The sequence below is a fragment of the Marmota marmota genome, unplaced genomic scaffold, assembly GCF_001458135.2.
Source record: "Marmota marmota marmota unplaced genomic scaffold, marMar, whole genome shotgun sequence".
NCBI classification, from domain to species: Eukaryota; Metazoa; Chordata; class Mammalia; order Rodentia; family Sciuridae; genus Marmota; species Marmota marmota.
This window is the reverse complement of record NW_026000229.1, coordinates 1,418,497-1,445,049: the sequence shown is the minus strand read 5'-3', so window position 1 is coordinate 1,445,049 and position 26,553 is coordinate 1,418,497. Positions and strand designations below refer to the sequence as shown.

The following is a 26,553-nucleotide window of genomic DNA, read 5'->3' as shown; positions in this document are numbered from 1 at the left end:
GAGGAGGAGGAGGAGGAGAGGAGAGGAGAGGAGAGAAGAGAAAAAGAGAGAGAGAGAGAGAGAGAGAGAGAGAGAGAGAGAGAGAGAGAGAGACTTATAGCCACAAAGAAAGGGACAAGAGCCTGGTAAGTTCCTATTTTTCATTTACATTTTAATGCTAAATGTGAAATTGGATGGCTTGCAGATTACCTGATGTTTCCTAGATTCCAGTCCCCAGTCTTTGTCTGCTGTGTGTCAGAATGCTCACTGTCCTTCAAAGCTCAGCCTAAGTGCCACCTTGGGAAGGTTCCCCAACGCCTACACCCAGGAGCCTCACATTCTTAGCTCTGATCATCCTTTAGCCTGTGTCTCTCCCAGAGCAGTTTTCCTGCCTGCTGTGTTGTATAATCTTGTGTGTCCTTCACACAAAGCCCACCTGATGATGGAACCACTAAAGTGTTATTTGCTTCAAAATCTAGTTCAATTTCCGCCTCCTCTCTGGAGCATCTGAGCTTCCCACGTCTGCATTGTTTTTGTCTTTTTCTGACTGTTCAGAATGCATTACTCTTTACAATAATGAATTGCTCCCTTCTTCAGTTATTGATCACAATGTTCTGAGCTCATGGATGGATTTTACTAGCAGACTTCTCTCAACACAGATGTGTTCAAAAATGCCTTCAAAGACCACTTTATTCATGGGTTTTTATCTGTTGTTCTAGAAAAAACAATAAGCAACTTCCAAAATCAGACACTTTCATTATTAAATATCCTTTAAATAATCCACAGCAGTGCTACATTAGGTGATTAAAAAGTAATCAACAATGCTAGAAACCTAGAACATGTTAGTTTCTATATGCATGTTTATTACCAAGGATATTCATGGTGAAAAAGGAAATGGTCAATAAAATGATTTTCTAAGAAGCAGTATTATTCTGTTTTAAGAGAGACACATGGACATGAACTTGAGGAGATAAAGGTCTATTTTTTTTCTATTCATATACTGTATATTGAATACTATGATATATATTGAATACTATGATATTCCATCAGAAACCTAAGAAAACAGAGTTATCCCCTGTGATTTATACAGTCTCAAGAATGCCTCAGAGCTCATGAGTATTGTTCCATTGCTACCCAGAGGAAGAAGGGTTCTATTTGTGACTTTACTATAGCAGGAACATTCTTTGGAACAATGGGTATGACCTTGTTTCTATTTTGAAGGAATTGGATAGATTGCGTCTATATCATAGATTGTTACTTTGTTCTTTCTGCCCCTATTTTAAATTCAATATTTTTAGTTGAATTAATAGAAACAGAGAGTATTTTCTAAGGGTTCATGGGTGAAGAAAATGGGGAAATGTTAGACAGTTGATCAAAGGAATCAAACTTTCATTTATCAGAGAATAATAAGTTCTGGAATGCACCCACATGGTGATAGCAGTTAATAATAATGTATGATGTATTTAACTGTGCTTAGAGTGGATGTGAAATTTTTGTACTACACATATAAAAGGATAACTGTGAGATGATTAATGTGTTAATTAGCACGATTGTGCTAATTTCACAACATATATGTATATCAAAACATCACACTATATACCTTGAATATGTACATTATAATCTATCAATTATATTTCAATTAACTGAAAGGAAATAAATGAATTCAGCATTTTTAACACATTAGCAGCCCCTCTCAGTTTCCTCTTAGTAGTACCTGAGCATTTATTTTACACTAAAAGCAATGACCTTGAGTCTGTGGAAACATTGCAATACTTCTTAGTCTCATGAAGGATATAAAAATATCTGTGAAAATATTTTGGTTTAAAATAAATAGATGAAAGAAACTATATGAAAGTCCGTGTATATGTGTGTGTGTGTGTGTGTGTGTGTGTGTATGTTATGAGGATTCAATTTTCTGCCTGCTTTTTTTTCTACTTTACATACAGGGGGAAGGGGAATATTTCTTTGTGTTAAAAAATGAAAAGGAAACAATATACTTTTACATATACTAATCAGAAAACTGCATTTGTGATTTCATAATTTGTCCTCTTCCCCATAAAATGTTTCACCCTGGGGCTTTGAGCTGTGCAGAAGACATCTGGAGCCATAATGTCCTAGAAAGCTTCATACCAGGAACCCACAGGGAGCTATGAGCTTAGTGGAACCCAGGCTAAATAGAATGATTTTTTCATAAAAATCCACTGCTTTGGTTACACAAATGAACCGTTTTATACCTGACAATATTACCCACATGGTGTAATGATAGTCAGTGAGTTTTCATATTTCATGATACACCAGGAGAGACAGGTCAGTGCCACCTACTGGATGGGATGCCTACTCCATCCTTCCAGGGAGATGCAGGGCAAGAAGAGAAGGTGGACTGCACAGCTCTGGTTCTTATAGCCCTGTGTGCCCAAGGCTGTGTTGATGATCATCCCAGAATCCAGGGCACTTGACAAAACATGATGCTCTTTCTGCCTGGGTGTTGGCAAGTTTCACCATCCTTGTAAAGAAACCTATGCCTAATGCCTAACTCTTAAAATAGTTTCCTGTGCTAATGCAAAAACAACAACAACAACAAACGTGGTCATATATGCCTTGCAAGATAAAGCCATCTTTTGGGAAACTTGGAAATATTGAAAAGTAATCACAGGATAGAGAAAAAGTATAAAACACCCAGTTACTTCTACTTCAGGCACAGGGGTCACACAGCACAGAGATAGCACTGATAGGGTTTGTGGTCTGTGCAGACCACATGGAGGCTAATCCTTATGGCTGAAACTGGGGCAAGACGCATCTGAGACATTCTCCTAAATCAACTTCACAGGCGTATAGTGAGAATCAAATCAGATGGAAAATAAAGAAGTTTTTGAAAAAGCACAGAATTGACTAAAAATAGAAAGAACATAATTAAATTATAATGATCCTGATAATGGATGAGATAGATTAACAAGGATGAGATTTGCTTTTGCACCCAAAAGAACCAATTTTCCTAAGTGTCTTTTTTTAAGCCTAAAAAGCAAAATATAAAATATATGAAACAATAGTGTTCAAATCACTGGATATCAGATAACAAATGATTGTGATCCTAAGAGATTAAAAACAAGCAAGTGAGGCCCTGTGAGTCCCTAGTTCCATGCCTTTAGAGCTTTTGGGAGATGGTATAGGGAAGAGAACCCATGCAGTGCCTGTTGGCCTCCATACATGGGAAAGGCAAAGCCGAGTGTCTGGGAACACCAAGACAGTTAGAATTCACAAGAGAGAGGACCTGAGATAGAGAGCTCAGAGAACCCCAGAGACTTGCAGCGGGTCCTCTTCCCTTATTCAACAAAATATTCAAATCAGTGCCAGCATGTGAGGAAACTTAAAAAGGCCAGGGGAGGAACAACCCCAGAGGTCCTTCCAGCTCATACAGCATTAGGAGCTGCCTAGCTAGCCTGCCAGACTGGAAACTTCATGACATATGGGCATTGGGAGGAGTACCATTCAGTCGAGATGGTGGAGAATAATTGACCATAGCTTGTGTCACTCTCTGGCCTCACCTAATAAATCTCTTTAAAAAATATTTTTTTGGGTACTGAGGACTGAACCCAGGGGGTGCTTTACCACTGAGCTACATCCCCAGCCCTTTTTATTTTGAGACAGGGTCTTGCTAAGTTGTTGAGACTGGTCTTAAACTTGCTATCCTCTTGCCTCAGCCTCTCGAGTTGTTGGGATGATAGGCATGAAACACTGTGCCTGACCAAAAATTTTCATTTTTTTTCCTAATTTTTAGTTTTAATCTAATATTTTTTTAAAAAAATAGTATCTAAAAGAATAAGACTGTTTCCAAGATAAATAAATTGCACCTCAGAACAAAGGTCAAGAATTAACAAAACTCAACAGTACCAAGCAAGTTAAAATTTATAATATTGGGAATTTAATTAGAATTTGTCAGCCATATACAAAAGCCTTAAAATATGAGCTAGAAAAGAATTAAAAAATTTAATCAGTCATAATTGCCTCAGGATTGACACAGATGTTGGAATTAACAATTGAATGCATTTGAACAGTACTTCTGATTCTGGCCAGGATGGAACGGACCTGTTCCTCCTGGGTTCTCATCTCTCACAACTAAAAATTCCTGGATGTAATACAACAAACATATTAAGAAGGCTTTGAAAGAGAAAAGGAAGAAGTAATGCTGTCTGGGGATCGTGAACAAGGCAGAGCAAGACAGTGGTAGCAAAGGCTAGTTGCCACTCTGCTTCTCCTCATTCCTGTCAGTGGGGCCCAGCAGGGAGCTGGGTTTCCACTCCTACCTGAAAGCAATAAAGCAGTGTGAGCAGCTGCTGTGGTTTGAAGGTGTCCCCAAAGTTTGTGTATTAGGCACCTAATACCGAATGCAACAGGGGTGGGACCTTTAAGGTCTTCAGGCTGGATTAAGGCTATATTGCTGGAGTGGGTTCGTGGGTTCGTTAGCATGAGAGTGAATTTGTTCTAAAATCAAGTCTGGCCTTCCTGCTCTCCCTGGTGCATGCTGTCTTACTTTGTGCCATGGGATGACACAGCCAGAAGGTCCTTGTCAGTTGCCAGCACTTTGACATGGGACTTCTCAGCCTGAGGAACTTGAAGAAATAAGTTTCTCCTCTTTATAGCTCAATTATTCTGTGGCTTTCTTTTATAGCAACACAAAATAGGCAAAGGCAGTAACTGTTTGCCCTTCACCTACCTGATGTCATTGGAGAACATCAGGATTTTCATCTTATATCCCAACTCAGAAGCATTAGGGTCATACATTAGGGTTAACTTCTTTTCTCCAAGAAGGTTTCAGTGGTACTAAGAAGCAGCTGAACTTTCACCCCAATCCATCCTCAATGAGGCAATACTCATCAAAGCCCCACATTTATGAGGGTGATGCATGTGGGAGCCCATGGAAAAGTGTATTCACATCTCCCTGGACCCGCAGCTGGACTGCAACATGGGACTGCTTGTTAGAAAAGGAAATTAAATGGGGTTCAGAGTCTCACCACAAAATGCCCTAAACAAGCAGCAGATAATCAAAAACGTCTCTCATCATGCCAAGAACCAGGAAAATCACAACTTGAATGAAAAAAATACAATCAACAGATACCCAAACTGAGATGAATCGGATGGTATAATTATACAAGGATTTTAAAACAGCTGCTGTAAAAGTGCGTCAATGCACAATTACAGACATTCTTGAAACAAATGAGGAAATAGAGGATCTAATCAAAGAAACAGAATTTTTTAGAAAGCAAAATTATAGAACAGAAAAATATAATAACTGAAATAAAATCACACACACACACACACACACACACACACACACTCTTGCTCAATAGTAGAGTTAGGATGACAAAAATAGAATCAGTGAACTTGAGGACATTTCAACAATATTTACTCAGTATGAGCAACAAGGAGCAAGTATACTGGGAAAAATGAAAGTGTCTTAGGGACCTGTGGGACAATGACAGAGAGCTAACATCAATATTATAAGGGTTTCCAGAGAAAAGAATAGAGACTAAAAAGTACTTGGAGACGTGATGCCCATAACTTCCTAAATTTAGCAAAAGGTATAAACATGCAGACTCAAAGAAACCAAGCCAATCCCGAATAGGATAATTTCAAAGCAATCTATGCCAAGAAATGTCGTGAATTTCTGAAAACTTGAAATAAAGAATAACTCTTCAAAGTAGCCAGAGAAATATGACATATACTTACAGAGGAACTCTGATGCCAAGGACAGAAAATTTTTCATGTGATACCATGTAGGCCAGTAGAAAGTAATTCAGTTGTTTTCAGATACTAATAGGAAAGAATTATTAACTGTGAATTCTATACCCAGTGAAAATATGGAGGAGCAAATACAATCTCAGACAAAGAAAAGCTAAGAAAATTTGTTGCTAGCACACATGTCCTTCCAGTAGGATGAATGAAAATTTTCTAAATAAAAGGAAATGATAAAAGAAGTTTTGGACATTCAGAAGGAAAAATTATTAGAATACATTAAAATAGAAATACAATAGGCTTTTTACTTCTAATACTACCTTAATGCATACTAGATAGTTGAAGCAAAAAACTCTAACCTATTTGATAAAATACTAAATGTATGTAGAGTAAATGCTTTTAAAAATTCTTTGTAAAAGTAAGAGAATAAACACTTTCAAATGAATGTAAGATTTTTGTTTGTTTGGTTTTAATTTTGGTTTTGCTGGCAATTGAATCCAGGGTTTTTCTACATGTGAGGCAAGTACTCTACCAACTGAGCTGTATCCCCAGCCCCTGAATGTAGCACTTTTACATTCCACTTGAGATGGTAAAATGTTGATACCAGTTAACTGTGGTTACATTTGTATATTGCAATATCTAGAACTACTAATCAATCAATAGAAGTAAATCAATATAGAATCCTAAAAGTTTCAAACAGTTCACAGGAAATTAAACAAACAAATAAATAAGTAAATGATAGAGTCATGGGAAACAGAAAACAAATAATAAAATGAACAACATAAGCTCTAACATATCATTACTTCCCTTCAATGTGAGGGATAGAAGGAATTTACCTCAAATCATAAAGAACACGTGTCAATGCCAAAGTCAACATCATAGTGAATGGGGAAAGTTGAAAGCATTTCCTCTAAAATTTCTAACTCGACAAGAATGTCCACCCTCACCACACTTATTTAATATGTACTTGAAATTCTAACCACAGCAATTAGACTAGAGAAAGAAATAAAAGGGATGTGAAAGCAAGAAGTCAAATCTTCTCTGTTTGCAGATAGCATGATCTCCAGTTAGGAGACCCAAAATGCTCCAGCAGAAGACTTCTCTTCTAGAGCACATAAACAAATTAAGGAAAATAGCAGGATACAAAATCAACGTACAAAAATTATTAGTTTTCTATACGCCAATAATGAACCCTCTGAAAAACAAATCAGCAAAACAGTTCCATTCACAATAGCCTCAAATAAACAAACAAACCCTAGGAATAAATCTAACCAAGGAGGTAAATGACCTCTACAATGGAATTTATAGAACAATGAGGAAAGAAATTGAAGAAGACACCAGAAGAATGAAAGACCCCCTCTGTTCATGAACAGGCAGAATTAATGTTATTAAAATAGCTATATTACCAAAATTCACCTATAAATTCAATGCAATACTCATCAAAATAACAATGAAAAAGTAGTCCTAAAATTTGTTTAGAAGAATAAAAGACCCAAAATAACCAATAGCAAAAGCATTTCAAACAAACAAAAAACAACAAAAACGTCTGATGCTGGAGACATCAAAATACTAAGACTTCAAATTGAATACACACTTTTTTTCAAGTGCCCACAAAATGTTCATTAAAATAGACCATATCCTGGTCCCTGAATTAAGCTTCAGCAAATTTGAAAGTATGGAAATTATACAGAGTATGTTCTTTTAGCATAGTGGAATAAAACTAGAAATCAATAACAGGAAGAAAATGAAAAAAGAAAATTTCCAAAAAAATTGTACATCTATAAAGACACTTCTAAATAACCCTTGATCCAAAAAGAAATTCTTGAAGAAAATTTAAAAATGTATAAAGCTGAATTAAAACCTAAATGCACCATATCAAATTTGTGAGATGCACCTAAGGCAGTACCAAGTGGCAAGTTTATAACAATAAAAATGCTTATGTTAGCAAAGAATTAGCAAAAAATATAAGTTCCTAATTCAGGAAAATAAAAAAACAAATAGCAAAATTAGATAAAAAATCAAACCAAAATAGGGCAATAATAAAAGTAAGAAAAAATACTCAATGAGATAAAGAAAAAATAAAAGGAACAATAAAAAGTTGCTTTTTAAAAATGATCAATTAAATTTATAATTATTTGAAAAAAAGTGACAAAGAAGGAAAGAAGGCACAAACCAATAATATCATAAATAAAGCAGGAAATACCACAATAGATCTTGCAGCTGTTGAAAAGATAATAAAGATGTTGGAGTGTTAGCTCGGGGGATAGAGCAGTTTCCTAGCATGGGAACAGCCCTATGTTCTGTTCCCAGCACAAGGAGGAAAATAAAAGAGGAGGAGGAGGAGAAGGACAGAGAATTATAAGTGACCTTGCACTCTCTGAAAACCAGAAACTACTAAAACTTAACTACGACGATTTATGGAAACCTTCTAAGAAGTGCCAATCCTGTTCCAATTTTGCTGACTCTGACATAGCATGGAAGAAGGTGTGTGTTCCTGGCAGTGAAATGAGATGCTCTGGGTTGGGAAAAGTCCAGGTAGGAATGTAAGGGACCTAAACTGAGGTAGTATAGAGAGGAAGGAAGTAATCGGAGAAAATAAGGGTAGGGCAACTGATGGGAATTAGTAGTTGTTCAAAATTGTATTGGAAGCAAGGTGGTAATCGATGACCCTTTCCAAGTTTTTAGCTTATATGAGGATAAAGATGCTATTGATTAACATAATGAACTCAGGAGGACTAGGAGGCTTAGGGAGGACAGTGGTTCATTTGTGGGTGGACTGAAGAAAATTTAACTGTGCCCAGGTGACCAGATTATATTTGCTGGAGTCTATTCATAATAGGAGCTGAGCTCTGAGAAATATCAGCATGGACTTATTACAGGCAGGTGTCTGTTTATACAGTGTGTCTCAGCGTCATGAGTCAATAATAGCAACAGATGGGCTTATTTTACTTAGCATGATATTCTCCAGTTCCATCCACTTACTAAAAAATACCCTTTTATTTCTCTTTATGGCTGAGTAATATTCCACTGTGTATATATCACATTTTCTTTATCCATTTGTCTATTAAAGGACACCAAGGTTACTTCCATAATTTAGCTATTGTGGATTGAGCTGCTGTAAACATTGCTGTGGCTGTATCACTGTAGTATGCTGATTTTTAGTCCTTTGGGTATAAACCGAGGAGTGGGATAACTGGGTCAAATGATGGTTCTATTCCAAGTTTTCTAAGAATCACCATACTGCTTTCCAGACTGGTTGCACCAATTTGCAGTCCCACCAACAATATATGAGTGTACCTTTTCCTCCACATCCTCACCAACATTTATTGGTACTTGTATTCTTGATAATTGCCATTCTGACTGGAGTGAGATGAAATCTCAGTGTAGTTTTAATTTGCACTCCTCTAACTTGTAGAGATGTTGGACAATTTTTTTTTTCAAATATTCTGTGGCCATTTGTATTTCTTTTTCTGTAAAGTGTCTTTTCAGTTCCTTTGCCCATTTATTGACTGGATTATTTGAGTCTTTTTTGTCTGTTTGTTTTTTGTGTTAGGTTTTTGAGTTCTTTATATATTCTGGAGGTTCACAATAAGGGGGTGGGTAGGGAAGAATAGAAGTATTTTTGATTAGACAATAAGAATGAAAGGAAGGGGAGATGGGAATTGGAAAAGCCGCAGAATGAATCAGACATAACTTTCACATATGAATACACGACCAGTGTAACTCCACATCATGTACAACCAGAAGAATGGGAAGTTGTACCCCATGAATGTATAATATGCCAAAATACATTCTACTGTCATGTATACATAAAAAAGAAAAACAACAACAACAAAATGTAGCAATGGAGTGGACAGGACGGGGATTTCAGCTTGTCTATCCATCTTTAAGGGCATCTCAAGAAGGGGCTGTAATGGAGCCAAAATCAAGGTTATTGAGCCTGAAGAAGAGTCAATACCATGGACCTGTGATCAGCAGCAAAGCACATCTGAGAGTACCAGCAGAGATATGGATTTGGCCGTGTGGGGCTCAGGGTTTCTGCAGGGGAAAACATAGGAGCAAGTTTCACAAAGCTAGTTGGTCAGCACTCTAGACTGAGAAACAAAAGCCTTTGCCTACATCATGACGTGAAGGATGCTACTTCTCTTTCCTGCTTTCATCAACAGAACAACAGCTACAGGGAGAAAGCCTCAGTGGGCTGCACCTTTGAGGATAACCCCACACAGAGCCTGTGTTTCATCACAGCTGGGACAGTGGACCCTCAGAACTTACTTTTCATTTTCCTTGTGTGCTCAATCAGGGACTGCTGATGCCTTACAATGTCAGACACATTCAGCTTGGGTCAGTTGACTCCCCACTGGACTGCTGCCAGCACAAGTGGCCTGGGAGGGAGTGGGCTGGAGAGGGCCTCATCCTCCTTTCTGTTTGCAGCCTTGGCATTTTCCTTGATGACCTTGTAGCCAGACGTTCCTTTCACCCAGCACAGCTTTCTGCCTTTCCCATAATGGTCTTCCTTTTCCTTCTTCATTATTCTCTGTATCTCTTTCACCAGCCTTTTCATACCCGCCGCCTTTCTAGCCCTGGTCCCTCTTGCCTACCAACATTTGGTGCTTTGCAGGGGAATCTTCTCCGAGTTCTGAAGTTACTCTGGGTGGGGCTGTGTGGGTTCTTCCCCTGTGACTTCAGAAAGAGCCAGGGGACACATGGACCCAAAGGAGAATATATGTGCTCAAATTAATTAAGCTACTAATTGGACCCTCGTCAGCATCTTGCATGCTGATGCACTCTGTGCTCTGGAGGTTGTTTGCTGACTTGCTCTGCATGAAGGGGATTTGTCTTCACTGCAGACAAGGGAGATGGTGAATGAGGAGAAGATTCCTACACAATTGTGGAATTAAGATTTTTATAGGAACAGCTTCTCATAAAGAGAAGTTTTTTTTTTCTTCCTTGCCCTGGGGCTTTACTTCTTCACCCATAAGACAAATAAACGAGCAGCTAATGATACTGACTTCACATTTAGAACTTTGAGGACTATCAGCAAATAGCAGAATTAGACATCAATTAACCTCTTTAATTATTTTAACTGTGAAATTAAGAAAGCTTCCAGAGTAACCTGTAAAAGCCTTCTGTTTAAAATTGAATATGTGTACACACAAACATAGGAGCATGCACACTTTAGGCATGTACACACACACACACACACAAGTATACACTCAGCTAAATGTGATGTAGAGCCACAAGGTAGCTTTCTAAAGTGTGGACCCCCCTCTTATTTTGTGGCTGTATGTCATATTTGGAAGTACAGATCTAAGACTGTCGCCCAGGCAGTCAGTGTGATTCAAGGGTCTAACAAACTCTCTTGCCCCTCGTAGCTACTTTTGCTTCCTTTCTAGTTGTTATTTATCCTCCCCATCTTACTTTTTACCATTAAATCAATGGAATAAAAATGGCACATGGTATGAGCCTACTTTATATTAGACATTTTCTAAGTGCATTCTCCTCACAACATCATCTGAAGAACTAAGTGATCAGTGTTAGCTTTTAGCCAGCATCATCCTCTTTCCCTTATAGTTTGCTCATCAAATACCACTTTTGTTCATTTATTACCTTTAGATGAGGAAACTGTCACCTCACCTCAGGATTAAATTTTAACTAATCATGACAACCCATTGTCCTTGGCTGTGATTTGGTGAGATGGTATATTAGGCACCTTTTTTTTTTTTTTTTTACTATAACAAAATATGTGATATGGTCTACTTAAGAAGAATAAGAGGATTATTTAACTCACAGTTCAAGGTTTATGGTCTAAGATCTGGCAGCACCATCAGATTGGCTTTTGGTGAGGGTGGTGGATAGTGGCACATTTATGGTAGGAGCTCATGCATGAAAAAGTGACTGCATTTTAAGTAGGAACATAGAGAAAGAGGGTGAGTGGGTTGGGCTTGTTCCTGTTACACCAGCCCTCCTGAGAACTACTAAAGTGACCTGAGAACATCCCCAGTAACCCAAGAACCTCCCCATAACCCCTAAATCCCAAGGATTCCACCACCTACCAGTAGTGCCACCCTGTTAACTGAGCCTTCAACCACAATGGATGCTTGGGGGGACATTCAAACCACACCCTACCATAGCAAGTGGTGTCCATGTAATCCAGTTGTGGACAGAAATGTGAGCAGTCTGATGGCTCTTCTGGGAAATCTGTCCTTTTAACATGAATCATGAGGAAGACATGAGATTCTCCATGGATCTGTGACATGTTACGTGTGATGGGATGTATTGCTGCTTAGTAGGGCCATGTTACAGCCAATTGGATCCTAGCCTGAGGAATAGACAACTTCTTGGAAAGAAAAAGCAATAATGATCCCATGTGCTTGATGACATCATTTAGTCACTTATTGAAACAACTCTGAAGTAGTCCTACTTCAAGACTTCTCATGGCAGATGTGTTAATCAGCAATGGCCACAAATACGTGGCACAACAATCTGCCTAAAATACAGTAATTTCAACTTCCCTTGTCTGCAAGCTGGCTGGGGTGACAGATTTAGACTGAACCCTGGTAGAATTGATTCTCAGTTGCAAACTGGCTCCAGTTTTGCTGTACGTGTCTTTTTTCTCTGGACTAGTGGGCTTGCTAGGGGTTGTGAAGTCAGAAGTGCGAGAGGGCAAGCCCAACGTTGTAAGTACAGTGCAAGTCTTTGCCTGCATGATGTCTCCTAATATCCTGACAAAGCAAGACCTCAGGCCAAGCCTCGCATCAACTGGAAGATGAGCACCCTTGGTGAAAATCTGCAGTCATGGGACAAAGGATATGAATACAATGAGGGATGAAAATTGGGAACAATAATACAGTCTCCCAAAGAGATAATTTTCCTTATTGTTTAAGGCAATGTAGATGAGCTCTTGTAGCTGGAGGAAAGCCAAATAAACTTATGTCTTAAAATAAATAAAAGTATTTGGACATTGTCAACAATAGGGGTGATCTTAGGAAGTCACGTAACAAAGATTATTTTAAGAAAACTAAATATGAGTAATTATTTAGGCTTGAAATATAAAAATAGGTTTCCCACTTATTTTGGCCACAAGAAAAATCAAAATGGCAGAAACTCAGTGCTCTGCTCTGAAGTCTTGAATGGGAGCTTCCAGCCTCTCGACTACAGCCTTTCACCTTCCTCTTTCCTTCAACTCGCCTGGGTGATCTTTCCCTCCTCCTAGGTTTGGTCCTTCTCTCAGTGTCACTCTCTCCATCCCAGTTTTCCAGATCTCAGAATCTCTCACCTGTCCAGATAGAGCTAAGTGCATGCAACTTGGGGTAGACCCCACTCACCTCTACCTTATAACTGCTGTGGGACCCTAAGCAAGTTCAGTGACCCATGTCTCGGTTTTCTATACTGGGTATGACAAAAATGTGAGACCTGAGAAGAGATGATATGTGCCAAGCATGCAGCATGGCTCTGGTCATGAGCTGTCTCTGGAAGGTATAGTCCTGATGTCCTGATTATTCTAAGCTAGGTATTATCAGGCTACTGAAGGTGGCTGAACAAAAGCCACATAAATTTGCTGACTGGCTCCACTACAAAGGTACACTTTCAGTCTCTGTTGGAGTCAAAAAACTGCTCAGTATTTTGTTTCGGTTTTGTGCCTCATTATTTCTAAACATTGAATTAGACAATTTTATCTCACCAAATTTTGTAGAAGATTTGGAAATTACGAAACCTATTAAACACTAAAGTTAAAAACCCTCAATCCCATCTCCCAGAGATAGCTGTGCTCCCATATTTTCACATTTTAATGTATTTCATTGTATCTGTTATCTATCTACATATCTACTTTTATCTATCTATCTATCTATCTATCTATCTATCTATCATCTATCTATCTATCTCTAATTTCATGTGCACACGTAGCCTTATAACTATTCTGCTTTCTTCTATGGACTCAGCAAAATTTCCTTCTTCATTTTAGCTCATTTTCCCTATGGTAGCTGTTCTGCAACTGACGTCTGTCTTGAAGATACCACAGTTTGTGCCTGTTTTTGGCCATTCCTGCTGCTATATCAAAATTATCAAAGGCTAGGATATTTATAATAAAATAGAAATTTTTTTCCTCAAAGTTTAGGAGGTTGGAAAGTTCAAGGTACCAGCAGATTGTGCTGCCTAACTGTCTGCTTTCAAGATGACCTCATGTTGCTATGTCCTTGAGTGGTAAGGGAGGAAGAGAGAGATGACTGCTGTGTCTTCATGTGGCAGAAGTGATGGAAAGGCAAAAGACCTAGTTGGTTCCCACCTGTGCTTTTATGAGAGCACTATTCCATTTATGAGGCTGTATCTCCCCTGTCATCACCTTAGTGATTAGGTTTCTTTTCTTTCTTTTTCTTTTTTTAATACCAGGGATTGAACAAGGGGTGCTAACTACCTAGCAACACCATCAGCTGCTGCCCCCACCCCCTTTTTAATTTTAAATTTTGAGACAGGGTCTCACCACATTGCTTAGGGCCTCACTAAGTTGCTGAGGCTGGCTTTGAACTTGTGATCTTCCTGCCTTAGCCTCTGGAGATGTTGAGTTGACAGGCATGCACCACTGAGCCTGGTGATCCTTAGGCTTCAACATGTAAATTTTGGAAGGTTACATACATTCAAACCATAGCAATGCCCCAGTTACCAAAGAATCACCTTCTGTTCCCTGAAGAATTTGCAGGGAGAGAAGCAGATGTTACTAACCATCTTCTTGTCTACCCAGAACTTTTGTGTCTTCTCTCATAACTTCTGTGTCTTTTTCTTGCCTGTTAGCTCTTTCACTCTGCTCAGTTTCTACTTCTCCATTTCCCTTTTCTGAGATTCATTTTCTCCCACCACTTCCTCTTCAGCACCACTAGCTCCAATTTCTCCCTGGCACCTCACCACTCATCCTAAATACTCTCCTTTCTTTCTACCCTACTGCTATCAAAATTCTGGCCACTGTCTATCCTTCTCTTCCCTACCAGAGAGGAACTGTGGTCTCCACATTCACAGTTTTCTTTCCTTCCCCAACCTGCCAGTGCATCTTTGGGCTTCTGCCTAATGGTTCTCCATAGACTTTTCTTGCTAACCTTTCCTATGACCCTCTGGTTCCCCAAACCCATGAACTCGTTCCATATTTCCTGTCATAAGCTCTTGACTTCCTGTGATTCCCCACTGCTTGGTTCTCCTGTTGCTTTCTCTCTGTGCCTCCTCAGTATTTTTAATTGATGAATTCCCCTTTGCCTTTAAGGATCAAAATATTCTCTCTCCACACCCACTTAAAATTCCCCACTTATTTTAACTTTAAAACTTTAGATCCTTGCCTCTATATATACTGCCCCACAGGCACCTCCTGTATGCACAGGCAGAAGATTCTGACAATGTAATATTACTCTGTCTTACAAAGGAAGGAAATTCTGACACATGCTATGATACAGATGAATCTTGAGGACATTATGCTAGGTGAACTAAGCCGGACACAAAAGGGCAAGTGTTGTGTGAGTTTACTTACTAGAGTAATTGAATGTCATAGACACAGAAAGTAGAATGATGGTTTCCCCCAGCTGAGGGTGGAGACCTGGAGAGTTGTTGTTTAATGGGAAGTTTCAATTTGGGATAATGAAGGAGTTCTGGAGTTGGATGGTGGATGCCCCTAATCTGTACACTTGAGATGGTTAAGATGGTAAATCTTGTTATGTGTATTTTACTGCAAAATTGGAAATAAATAAGGTAGATTTTTTTTTCTTTTTGGCTGACTAGTATAGCTCTGGGAGTGATCACAATTTTAAGGAAGCCCTTGCTCATATTTGAGCTGCCCAACTTGCAGCATGGATGAACTACACACTTGGGCTCCTTTACCTTGTCCCCAGTACTGACCCAGCCATACTGCTCTGGGATCCTGCCTTTCCCTACAGTCTTGGCACAGAGTTGGTTTCATCTTTTGAAGATGACTGCTCTTCACTTTTCCCTATCTTCTGTACTTCAAATTAACTTCTTATAAATTGAAAACAAATAAATAACAACAAAAAATTCAAATTATGCACACTCTTCTGGGAATGAATGTCCTGTCTCCTTTCTTTGACAAGCAAATTTACGGAAACATAAATTTTATATAGAGACAAACTCAAAAAGGACCCTAGACCTAAGCTGAAATTATAAAACATTTAGAAAAAGCAACCTAGGACTAAATCTTGCTCAATTTGGGCTCAGCATTGTTTCTTAGATATGACATCAAAAGCCCAAGTCATAAAAGCAAACACTGATAATTTGGACTTCATCAAAATTTAAAACTTCAACTCTTTGAAATACTAAGAGACTGAAAAACAGTCCACAGCCAAGGAGAAAAATATTTGCAATGCATAAAACTGACAAGGGAATTGTATTTAGACTCCATAAATAACTCTTACAACTTAATAATAAGCAGAAAAATGAATTATAAAAAAATATTAGCAAAGGATCTGAATACATTTTTTCCATAGAAGTTATATGAATGGTCATTAAGCAGAGCAACCCCATTCGTCATTAGGAAAATGTAAAATAAAACTACAATCAAATTCTATTTCATACCCACTGGATGTCCATAATAAACAAGCAGATACATATACACACTAATAAACAAAACAGAAAAAAAACCCACAATCAACAGAAAATAGCAAGTGTGGGCATGGATGTGGAGAGATTTCAAATCTTATACTTTGCTGGTATTATGATTTATACATGTGCCCTCCAAAAGCTTATGCGTGAGACAATGCAAGAAAGTTTAGAATGATTGGGTTATGAGAGCCTTAACCTAATCAATGAATTAATCCCCTGATAGGGATTAACTGAATGGTAACTGTAAACATATGGGGTGTGGCTGATGAGGATGGGTCCCTGAAGTGTGTATTTGGGGTATATATTTTGTCTTCATTGGGCAGAGCTCTCTCTTTTGCTTCATGGTGTGACATCCTGAGCTGCTTCCCTTTGCCACACTCTTCTGCCATGATGTTCATGCAAATGCGTGAACAAACTAGTTTATCACTAGTTTATCTTTGACAATAAAAAATGAACACGGATCCATACTACAATGTAGATGTGCTTCAAAAATATTATGTCATGTGAAAAGAAGCCAGGCACAAAATACCACATATTGTATGATTCCAGTTATCCAAATTGTCAGGAAATGATAAATCTACAGAGACAGTAAATGGATTATTGTTTGCTTAGGATGATGGGGTGTGAGCAGGGAGTCCCGGAAAATGGAGATATGTTTTTTTTTTTTTTTTTTTTTTTGAGGGGGGTGATAGATGTTTTCTGAAATTAGTGCTGGAGAATGTTCCACTTCATAAATTTACTTTTAAAAGTATTTAATTGCCCCTTTAAAAGAAGTAAAAATTTCTATATGTAAATTATACCTTACTATCACTGTTAAAAATAGATCACATTATTTAGTTGGATATGACTGAAATGTGGAGGGAAATTTTAATATATTCTTAATTAAAATATTAGGTGTGTTGAGAGTGTTCAGTTTCTGTTGACAAATCATTATCCTGGGATGCACACATGCATACACACAGAGTCACACAAAGAATGGCTGAGTGAGGGGCTCTGTACCAGAGGAGGAACAAGGGTAGCTTTTGACTGAAAATAATAGAGGTATTTTTCATTTTATCCTTTTAGCTCATTTAAAAAGTTTTGCTACAAATGTCAAAAAATTCTTTGAGATTCCACCACATGCCCTTGTGTCCTTGAGATAGAACTGCTCCCATTATTGACCTACCTTTTGTTAATTGCTTCTAACAGCCCATGCACCTGTAAGGTAGCATGTACTTGTACCATGTGTGTGTGTGTGTGTGTGTGTGTGTGTGTGTGTAAATACCTCGTGTACTGGAGCCATGAAGACCCCGTTGATTTTTTACACATGATAAAATTTCTCCCATGCATATTCATATTTAACTCTTGCCAAGACTACCCTCCAGAACTGACAGTATATTAGTCTGCTAGGGCTGATAGACAAAAGTAGGTTAAATAAAAGAAGATTATTTTCTTAAAGTCTGGAGGCTAGAAGTCCAAGATCAAGGTTTGGCAGGATTGGTTTCACCTGAGGACCATGAGGGAGGAACTCTTCCAGGCCTCTCCTGTATCTCCTGGCAATCTTCAGCATTCCTTGGCTTATAGAAGCCTCAGCTGGATCTCTGCCTCTTTCTTCACAAGATGTTCTCCTTGTGTGCGTGTCTGCCACCAAATTTCCCCTTTCTATAAGGACACCCAGTCATATTGGATGAGGGCCCACCCTAATGCCCTCACATTAACTTAATCACCTCTGAAAAGAATCTATCCCTAAAAAAGTAATGATTTCTCAGATATACAGGATTAGGACTTCAACATATGAGTTTACAGGGAACAAAACTGAACTTATAATAGGGAGTTACCTCCATTTTCCATGTAGCAGTAAGATATGTTTTTGCGCAGTTTTGAAGTATGGTATAGCTTTCTTCTGCTTTCACACAAAAATAAAAATTCCTATCAGGAACATATAATTCTGGAGTAACAATCCTGCTGTCCTCTTCTGGTCTGAACCTTCATCCACCTGACTGGTGTTCCCTTCTGTCACATCTTGCCTTAGTTGTCTTCAATCATCACTGTTCCAGGGAGCTAGCCTATGTCTCACAGTGTGATATTCCTATGGATATTTGTCAGTGTCTGCCTCTCCCATTGGATTTCACAAAACCCCACTGTCCATTGTCTGCAAGCCAGAAAATGTAAAATAAATATGTGTTGAGTGAATGGAGAAGGATTTACAGTTTATATCTCTGCGTGTTTTTTTTTGTTGTTGTTGTTAGAACTGAACAAGACCCCCAAAATATCTTATTTTCTTCTTTCTCTTTGAATCTGAAGCCCCTCTCCCACATATTAACAACAGCATGCAGTTGGTATCAGGGCTCAAGAAAATGATAACTAAAAATGGCACTTGGCATGTTGAGTAATTTCAACTAAAGAAGCAAGCTCAAGATCTGTCTGATCTTCTCTAAACCCTTTATTCATCTCTCACACTCTTTGTGTCCTAAGGTACAGGTAAAGGGATTCTCTGATGTTCCTTTTTATAACTAAGGAAATTCCCTAGAAGGAGTGCAATGATCTTGGACACCTCCTTGATATCTAATTAAACACAGAACATTAACTCATGGGAAAAGGAGACAAAAAATATGATATCCTGCTCAGAGAAGCTTCACTACCTGCAACTACCTATTCCCTTGAGGGGTGTTATCTGAAGGACTTACTTAGCATAGCATGACAGACTCTGTCCACAATGTGTTTCCTGCCCTCACTTCCCATGATCTGTAACTCCCTCAAGAGCCCCAGGCTCCTGTTCCATCCTGTCACCATCATCCTTCAGAAACTTGTAGTTCCTACTTCTTTCTGTAGCTCAGAATGCTATTTAAGCTTCAACCATATGGTACCACTTTGAGTGACTCCCATGTACTTACATGTAAATGAATTTGTGTGCCTCGCCTCTTGTTGGTATATTGTCAGTTCATTTTACAGACTCAACTTGTTGAAATGTCAGGTAGTAGAAAGAAAAATTTCTTTCACACTTAACATTAATGATGTTAGATAAATAAATGAAAATGTAACAGAAGATAGAGGATGTTTGCACCTTGGAGTCTAGACTGCTAATCCTATGTAAGAGTAAATGGAGGGCTGAGGTTGTGGCTCAGTGGTCGAGCACTAGCCTAGCATATGTGAGGCACTGGTTTAGATCCTCAGCACCACATAAAAATAAATAAGTCTATCCAAAAAAAAAAGAATTAATGGGATGATCCCTCCACTACACACACACACACACACACACACACCATCATTAATCCAACATATTGTGTATTGAGTTACATATTTATTTTATCTCATCCCCTTGTTCAGAGGGAATAACAAAATAGTAGCATTGACCTCTACTGTAAGGAGTCTAAAGACAGCACAGTGTAAAATTTACTCCTGCCCACTGTTGAAGGCTGCACTTTGTCTGATGCTCACTGCTGCTATTTTCAGAGTTTGGTCTAGTAACTGATTGTGTCCTTGAGGATTTGAGATAGCCTATTGGATATGTTCAAAATGGACTGCTCTACCACTGATGGCTCCTTGTTGCTTTGTAGTATTTGCTCTTCTATTTTATAGTCTTTCAAAATCCTGAGGCTCTATTTCTACATGTTTTCCATCCTCTATCTCAGGATGGATGCATGGAACAGTTCATGAGACAAGTAGAGAACTTAGTAATTTTTACTTGGAAAAGTGTTATATAGGGCTTGTACTGTTTTGGAGAATCATAAGATCTTATGGTTGAGGAGTCTTGCCAGTCAATAAGGGTAGCCTTCCTGTTTTAGGTGAGGAGTTGATCAAGTCCATATTGGAAGAGTCCAAGAAAGCTTGATGGTCAAGATGTCATTTGTAGTAAAAGGACTGATGAGAAAATGTAAGAAAAAAGTGTGAAGATGAACAGAGAAACCCAGAGGCACTCAGAAAGACTGCATTGGTGCATTAGAGAAACCAACCTCAAAGCTGGTGTGAGAATCAGACTTTATAGTTCCCATGATGGGCAAGAGAAATATTTAGTTGCTTGAGGAGAATAAATTTTTAGCTCTGGTACTGATGTTCCCTGTGTGCAGTAACTGACAGATGTAGAACAGGTCACTAGGGCGGGATCCACCTTTCAGAGCCTGGGAAACATTGAATGAAGTGTACCAGGAAGTCTCCAGGCATAGAGGGGACACTAGGGGAGGTGAGTCTGTGTCTGGAATGTGGACATATTCTTTGTTCTGCTTTGGATATGAACCCAGAGTGAACAGCAAGAACTAGAGATGGTCCTAACAAGGTGGCCTAGGCAGGGGTGTCTCCATTGTCTTCTGAACTGCCAGAGTGTGAGGAAATGAGGGTAAAGGAAACAAAGGAAAATATTTTATAACTTCAAAAGATTTTGATGAGAGAGAGGTAGGGTTTGAAGAGAATGTATAAAATTTCAAATAACTTGTGAAATACCATGTATTCTTTGATATACTTGGAAATTAAAAATGAATAGGAAATGATGAAGGAACAAACCTGATTGAATGATTTGAGTTCATGAATAGATGATTTTATTTAATAAATGCTTGTCCACTGACTAACTGTGCATTGTTCTGGCAAATAACTCACAATATTTAAAAATTATTTATCAGTGCATCTGTGATGGCTATGATGCATGTGCATGCACATACACACATGTGTGTGAATATATATGTGTGTGTGTGTGTATATATATAGGCAAATAGATATTTAGATGGATATAGACATAGAATTGCAAATGGACTTTTATTGAACAATAGTTCAAAGTGTTCTTTATGTTTCCTATTCTTATGCAGGCTATGTGAGAATTGCATACCTAGGGTTCAGGCACTGTGTCAATAATTACACAGCTTATCTTACATGTTTTCCTTTCTGTGAGTTTGGAATTGGATATATGTTTATATGTGTGTATATATATTTGAGCATATATGCAAATATGCATTTAAATATATTTAAACAAATATGTAAATATTCATATATTTAAATATATATCTATATGCAATTAATTTACACATACAGTCAACCTTCCATATCTGCAAGTTCAACTAACCATGAGTCGAACATATTTGGAAAAAAATTGCATCTGTACTGAATATATACAGACTTTTCCCCTTGTTATTCCTTAAATAATACAGTATAACAACTATTCCCATAACATTTACATTGTACAAGGAATTACTTATGTAATCCAGAGATGATTCAAAGAATACAGGAACAATAATGTAGGTTATATGCAAGTACTGTGCTATTATTTGCATTGACAGTTCTTAGAATTATCAAGGGTCCTGGAACCAATTACACATGGATATGGCAGGGCAAAGATATGCATTATATACTTACAACTGTATGCACATGTATGTGTGTATATTTTTCATACATGTTCCCACTGTTCTTTATTCTACTGCCACTTCATCACTGCAGGACACACTGTAGCAATGAATGCACAGCCCAATGGCCCTGGCCTTGGCCAGACTATGAACTGGTAGACTGGTATTGGTGCCTCAAGTGTGGTTCAAAGTAGTGCTGATGAAACTGACCAGAGGCAGATATTGCTTCCTGTCAAGTCCAGCAGCTTCAGTAACAGGAGTTCAGAGAAAAAAAATGTAATGCTGGAATCCTTAATTATCATCAGGAGTTTGCATTCCATAGGAATGCTCACTCTGTACTTCAGTGTCCTTAACTTTTGGCATAATGTTTGAATCTCAGCTATACCAGTTCATTTCCTTCTCTCTCTCTCTCTCTCTCTCTCTCTCTCTCTCTCTCTCTTTCTCTCTCTCCTTCTCCCATCCACATGTGCATGAGCACACTGTCCCTGGGCCAGTCTAGAGGGAAGGCATCACAGCAGCATGGAGAAGTGAGGTGGAGAAGCTTGGTGGCTGGAGTTGTCGCGCTCCAGGGAACCTCCCAACATTTGTGTCAGCTCTGGGAAGTCCTAGCATAAAGTGATTAAGTTCTAGACATTTTTCTCTGGTGCATGCCCTGCATTGGAAAGCAATCAGATCACTGTAGGCATTTAGTCATTAAGGTGAGTTTAGTCAAGGGCTGCAGAGGCTAAGAACGGCATCAATAGATCATTATAGATGTCTATCTTTTAGTACTATTGTGTTTAACCTTGACCAAAGCTTATTAGGATATGGTGTTGGATTTTGAGTCAGAACATACCAGTAGACAACTAAAAGGATTGTAGTTTTTGTGATATCACATCCTATACATTTTATGTGATGACAGTTTTAAAGGTGAATGAAAAGCAAGTGAATCATGACTGATTCAATTACCAGATGTTAATTATATTTCTAGTTATAAATTATGAACTCTAATTCTGATTAACACAGCAGCTAATTAATTGACATATTTGGCTATGTTACAACTGAATCTGGCATGCACAATTCCAAACTCATGGGGAAGAAGGAAAGGTACCTATAAGCTGTGTAATCATTCAAACAGTGGCTGAATCCTAGCTGCATGGCTCCTGCACAGCCTGCAAAAGGATGGAAACATAAAGGACACTTTGAATTATTGTTCTTGCACTAAAAATAGTCTATCTCCTATCCAACTTAAGGCAACTCATATGGAAAACCTGTATTTTAATATCCAACATTACTCACAAAATCAGGAAAATGTACAATTAGCTTGATAGTTGATGCTCTAACCAGTGCCTTGGTGAATAGGGACCTTTTGCTGCTTTAAATCACCATCTGGATGCTACATAAAAGTGTGCTTTCAAGGGCCTCCAGTGGAGTTGTCTTGGCTGGTCCAGGACTCTGCGTCATAACCCCTTTGAACTCATTTGAATGTGAATAGCATCGGAGATTACATTTAACAATTCCACAGCTCCCATCTGGGGAGTGCCCTTATTTTATTAAAATTTTGCTCTTCTATTTGACTAATTTAATAGTCCATGTTTTATTTACCAGCTTCCTAACCAAAATATGGTCACTTCTATAGTCAAATTCAAATGCATTCTTGATTTCTGTCAACACTACAGACATTTCACCTTCTCTTTGTGAACTAAATCTTCCACCTATGTGGGTGATATTATCTACTTCAGGATGGAAAGGGAATAATTAGAAACATCTGATTATATTTACCAGGAACAGGTATTAGAGAAATCAAAATAAGTATAACCATCACTCATCAGCATAAAGAAATTGAACATACAAGAATGTCTAAATATCATGAAAATAAAGGACTTTTATATGAATATACCATTATACGAATATACTGTTGGATGCAAAAAAATATCCCTTATGACATGATATAAATAAGCAAGTTATCCTGTACTGAATCAGTAGTACTTGGAAATTTTCATTTCTATTCTGCATTTTACTGAAACAGCTACTTGGTGGGAAGTTAACAGCGCATATTGGGTTGGTGGCTATGGCTATTTATATCAACAGGCCCTGGAATAAGGAACAAGGCAGGTTGCTGTTCTGAAACAGTCCTCCAACACCTGTGTGGCAATGAGCTGAGAACCTGTACTGCTAGAGCTGTGTCCTGTGTGTCTTCCTACTCTTATGGTTTGGGCAACACCATATTGGCATCCATTAGAGTCCCGGAAGCAAGTAGAAGACTGTGTTCTTGCACCTCACTCAGAACAGACTCTCCTCAGATTGTGGGAGAGCATGGTGGGAACTGTTCTTCTGCCCACTTTTCAGTACACATGTGCATGTTTTCTAAAAATAGATTGCTGATTATAGGAAATATAGTTTTCTGATTTTTGTGAAGCTGAAAGGTTTAAATCAAAATAGTAGTGAGACCAAATACAAATGGTATAAGACTAACAACAAGCAAAATTAAGCATAACAAATGCAACTTTTAAAAACCAGCAGCTCTGGGCTTTACTTCCTGTGAATCTGACCTAGTGCAGCTTGGGTGGGTCCTCTGACTGCATTAGGGAATAAAATGAGAAAAGAGACTGAAAAATAGAGCTGTCAGGAGAGCAATTGGATAAGATATCAGTGCTCAAAGACGTCTCTTGTTTTCAGTTAGAAATGGGAATTGTCAGCTATAAAGATTTTGTTTAACACATTAGGAATGGATAGGATCGCCTTGGAAGAGAGGAAGGAGGAGAAAAGGAACAGAGATCAAGCTTGAGGGCAGTATAACATTTAGACAGATAGGAAGTACTGGACACCCCAGGACCCCCAAGCAGAATAGTAAGTATAGTACAAAGGCAAGAAGAGTGGGTGTCTCAGAGTCTGTGCAAAAAATTAAGGGAATGTGCTCTTTTTTAACTGTGACACCTGCCCAAATACTGATTCAAATGAGGACAGAGGAGTGTCTTTGGAGGTATTTGGGTGACCATACTGGGAGTAGCCTGGAGACAGAAGCAACCCCTTGGTAGACTAATGAGATGGGGACTTCTTGTCCAGTTAATGTAGCTGACTAGAAATTCTAGAGAACTTTCCAAAGAAAGGCATTGGAAATTGTGAATAAACTAGATACACATTATTTAAATGTATTACCGTATTCATAAGAAAATATTTAAAAGCCCCAGGAGTCACACAAAAAGGATAGAAATTGAGACAGAAAGGTGCAAATGAAAAATGCTGTAGTGTGCATTTGGAAAGTAGAAAGGCCTGGGGTCCTTTGCTCTTGTGAGTGTTAATTGCCAGTCATAAACAGAAGACTGGAGAACTGGGGAACTCCACAAGGCAGAGGGCTAAATTAAGGCTTCACAGAACTGGTGCACTCACAGGGATCCACAGGAAAGAGTGTCATACAACAAAATCTCTACCCATCAAAGGATGCTAACAAGGAATTGTGTGTCTCCTGTGGTCTTCAGGTGGCCCAGAAAGCATCCTCTGTGAGAATTTATATCACACACCTGTTCTAATCTGGATTTGAGGTTTGATTTTTATACTTCAGAGAAATTTTCACTGAAAGTGACCCAAGATTGCCAACCAACCTGGAACACTTAGTGGAAGCATATTTAGACGTTTTCTGAAGAAATACACCAACTATCCAGCTTCTACATGTATGCAACTCCTATACTTTGCTAGGTAGACACTATCCGTGGTGCTAAGTATACTTGTGAATAGAAAATACAGAAGAGGTAAGACCTCCTGCAGGCATGCAGCTGATTCTTTCAAGGGGAGGAAGGAAGGAAGCATGATAAATATGTGCAATAAATAGATATATTATCTAGAATATGATTGGGGTTAAAAGGATGAGGGTGAAGAGGGCAAAGTTTTATATGGCCAGGAAAAGCTTATTGAAAAGGAGAGTTTGAGCAAAGACTGACAGGGAAGGAAGTCAGCCAGAAGAAACAACTAACACAAAGGGAGGAGGATGTTTGGGTTGTTTGAGGAACAACACAAAGGATTCTGCTGCTAGAACTAAGTTAGCAAAGGTGACAGTAGCAGAAGATGAGGTCAGAGACAGGGTGGGCCTGACATGTCAACTTGGGCTCCACTTTCCATGAAACAGGGACCCACTATCTAGTTTTGAAGAGTAAATGATATGATTGCCCATAAATCTCTCAGGCTGCTCTATTGATAACAAGGCTGTGGAAAAGAGGATATAAGGAATCACTTAGGAGGCTAGTAGAATAGGGAGCAGGAGAGAAAGGTAGGCCAGATCACTACCAATAGTGATGAGAAAGGATGGATCAAAGGTTTGTTTTTAATATGGAGTGAACAGAACCTCAGATGAATTGTTGGAGAAAAGATGAGAGAAGAGATGAGTGAAAGAATGATGGTGTGGATTTTGACTCGAATAGCTTCAAGGATAGACTTCCATCACGTGAATTGGGAAGATGGCACTGGATCTGTTTTGAGGATAAGATCAACAGTTCAACTGAGATATGATAATGGAGTTTAATAAGTATTTGGTTGAAGATCAAATATGGGAATTCCAAACATAAATGGACTTCAAAGCCATGAATCTAGAAGCAATCATCGAGGGAATAAGTGCAGGTAGTGAAGAGATCAGTTTTGGTTGAGTGACTGGGTAGACAGTGGTGCAGAAAAAAGGAACAGTGGGGTCCTCCAACATTAAGAATAAAAAGAGGAATTGAAAGGAGCAGCAAAAAAGATAGGCCAGTTAGGAAAGAGGAAAAGCAGGAGAGTCTGTGTCAAGAGTGGCAGAGAGTCAGATTTTGCCCTACTTGCAATCTAACAAGCTAGCTTACCACAGTTTCATGGACGCTAGAAGATCTCATGGGTCAAAGAGAAAGGACAGTTTATTACTCACACTAAACCCAGCTAAGTAATTTGTAGGCATGGTGCAAAAATGAGAGTATGGGGTAGTTTTGTTTTTCAAAAAACAGGAATG

The 26,553-nt window shown here is 38.5% G+C and overlaps 1 protein-coding gene across 1 annotated transcript in view; it reads left to right on the top strand.

Moving 5' to 3' along the window:
* The window catches only part of Gabrb3 (gamma-aminobutyric acid type A receptor subunit beta3), a 218,903-nt gene that overhangs the window by 106,736 nt on the left and 85,614 nt on the right, over positions 1-26,553 (top strand). The window lies entirely within an intron of this gene.